Source organism: Eschscholzia californica, unplaced genomic scaffold, assembly GCF_041429995.1.
Source record: "Eschscholzia californica isolate CP2 unplaced genomic scaffold, dmEscCali1.0.p SCAF_1, whole genome shotgun sequence".
Classification (NCBI taxonomy): Eukaryota; Viridiplantae; Streptophyta; class Magnoliopsida; order Ranunculales; family Papaveraceae; genus Eschscholzia; species Eschscholzia californica.
The window spans coordinates 7190218-7193323 of NW_028238198.1; the positions used below are offsets into that span (position 1 = coordinate 7190218).

The 3106-nt window shown below is 30.5% G+C and overlaps 1 long non-coding RNA gene across 1 annotated transcript; it reads right to left on the minus strand.

Moving 5' to 3' along the window:
• Positions 1 to 751: 751 nt before the first annotated feature.
• LOC147563691 (uncharacterized) lies at positions 752 to 2640 on the minus strand. Its single transcript, XR_015225033.1, has 2 exons — positions 2424 to 2640; positions 752 to 1145 (listed from the first exon to the last, which is right to left on the minus strand). It is a non-coding gene; the product is annotated as an uncharacterized LOC147563691 (long non-coding RNA).
• Positions 2641 to 3106: the final 466 nt, after the last annotated feature.

Sequence of the window (3106 nt, forward strand, 5' to 3'; positions counted from 1 at the left end):
ATATCTTAGTGCTTTAACTCGAAAAAAAACAACTGACCAAGTAGGGTAAAGAACAACGGAATAATAGTCCCCCTTCGGGGCTTTGAAAAAAAGGTAGAATATAATCTTTGGGTACACAAAAAATTCTTTTTTTCAATTATTTGTCAAAATATAATACTCCTAATAGATATCATGTGTCATTAGGTAGGAATAATTAGTATGAGCTACTTTGGATGCAATTTCACAAGATCACCTAATTTAAATAGTTACACCTATTTTCATTATATTTATTACCAAACTGTTACTTCCAATTTTGAACTTTTAATTCCATTCTTCATTAATTTTTCTTATTATTAATTTTTTCTTAATAATATTAGTAACTTTTTTTTTGTTGAAAGTTAATAATAATAACTTGATAAATTAATCCCCCAAGTTAAATTGATAAACAATAAAAACGTTTCCTCAACGTTTATTATCTTTTGTCAAATAAATCATGGAAACCCACATGGAATTATGAATCTTAATATTCATACTCCTAAAGATTAATCTTTTTTCGTCTAAACAACCGATAAAATAAATAATTAAATAATACTTAGACATACAATATAATCTAGAAAAAGTTATTTTTAAAGAGAAAGAATGGAGCAAAACTTACCACCATTTCGGGTAGAGATGTTAAGTGAAGAAATGATGAGAAGAAAGGCAACAAATAGTAGAACAAGTAAACTAAAGAACTTCTTAGAAACCAATTTTTTGTCTAGCAAACTTCAAATTTTGAATAAGAAACCCACTAGAAATCTTGAACTACACCAATAATCTTTCTCAAGTCGAATACATTGTTCTTATCTTTACCCTATTTATAAGAAGAACAAAAAGAGAAACGATCCAGAAAACAAAATACGACATACAATAGTTTTATTGTCAAGTTCTAAAGACAAACGATTAATTCACCTATAGATTAAAGTATGAGGAAATATAAATACCAAGACAATATTATTAAATATAACCATAAATAAGAAGGAAAATTTGGGATTAGGTTTTAGTAGGAGTAGGTTTTAGGTTGTCTTGTTTAACTGCATTTCTCCGGCAACCACGAGGGGGGCACCTTATTCCAGTCCACCCTCCATTTGGTGGGTTACTCGGGTCTGCATATACATCAGGAGGATCTGTAGTCAAAATAAGAAAAAGAAAATAATTAGACTCCCCAAATAAAAATAGAATGAATTAATTCGGATATGTTTACTGACACTAGGGCCATATGGGGAGGGTGTTGGCAGGGCGCCTGCACTGCCCCACCCCACCATCAATCAAGGGGCCACTTACTAAAAAGGTTAGAGATAAAAATAATATACAAGTACATATAACTTTACACATCATAGATAATATAGGAGATTTTAAGTTACCAAGAAAAGCCAGTAAAAATTGTTTTCTCTTTAATAATATACAAGTAAATATAACTTTACACATCATAGATAATATAACTTGAGAAAAGAAAAAAAAATGAGAGAGAGAGAGGAGAGAGAAAATTTAAAAAAAAAAAAAAATTTATGCTTGAAGGTCGCCGGTCGGAAAATTGGTCGGCCGGCGACTTTCGCCGGAAAAGATGATGATGTGTCGAAAAGATGAAGTGACAGAGAGAGGTGATGAGATAGAGGAACCTTTTTTATAGCATCTTCTAAAATTAGAAGCCCCTTAGTAATAAAAAGAAACATAAAAAGTCAATCTTATTTGACTAGTTTTAAGAAAAGTATTTATTCCCCGGAGAATTTTCTTTATTCTCCAAAGCCGCGGCCATTATCTACCATGGACAAAGATAGTTGTCTTGATCAAGTATAACAGAACGAATGTCGAAGGTCCCTCTCTCTTCACAGTTCACACCGATCGTTTTTGTGTTGGGTACTTCGAGATTTTAGAGATATTTTAGTGCTCTGACTCGTAAAAAAACAGTTGATCAAGTAGGGTACAAAAAAAAAGTAGGGTAAAGAACAACGAAATAATTGTCCCCCTCTGGGTTACGAAAAAAAAAAATGGGGTCCATAATTTTGTTTTATATTCTTTGTCAAAATGAAATAATATATCATGTTTCATTAGGTGTGAATATTTAGTATGAGCTACTTCCCTGCAATTTCACAAGATCACCTAATTTACATAGTTACACCTATATGCATTATATTATGAAACCGTCGCTTCCAATTCTGGACTTTTAACACCATTGTTGGTTGACTTTTTTTCTTATTAATTTTTTCTTAATAATATTAACTTGATAGATTATATCCCCGAAGTTAAATTAATGAACGATAAAAACATTTCCTAAACAAAAATCTTAGAAGTCTTGGGAATTTTTTATCGTTTGTCAAATAAACCATAGAAAATCATATGAAATAATGAATCTTAATAAGCATACTCCTAAATAAAAGGAAGATGTGTGAAGGAGCAAAACTTACCACCATTTTGGGCAGAGATGTTAGGTGAAGAAATGATGAGAAGAGAGGCAACAAATAATAGAACAAGTAAACTAAAGAACTTCTTAGAACCCATTTTTTGTCTGCCAAACTTGAAATCTTGGATAAGAAACTCACAAGAAATTCTCAACTGCACCAATAATCTTCCTCAAGTTGAATATATTGTTCTTATCTTTATCCTATTTATAATAAGAAGAACAAAAAGAGAAACAGACGTATACTAATATTAAGGGACCCCAAAGACCTTCAACAATGTTAAAACGAAATATTTCCAATACAACCCCTAACCCGTTTGCCACCGACAAAATAACCGTGAAATTTGTTTTTAAATAAGAATTATAAAAATTGTTTATAATATTTTATATTGTCAACATTTTTTCTACTATTTTTTTTACAGTCAAGAAGGTAAATTTGTTGTCTTCTTTAGAAGACTACATAATTGTGAAAACGTAATAGATGTGTTGTTAAAATTCAAAATAATCATAAAATAAAATTGTAAAGTTCATTTTTTGATGGTGAATTTGGCGAACTATTCTGCCACGATATATCAGTGCAAATTTTGTAAAGGCCGCGGTTTTGGGGAATAAAGAAAATTCTCCGGAGAATAAAGACTTTTCTTAAAACTAGTCAAATAAGATTGACTTTTTATGTTTCTTTTTATTACT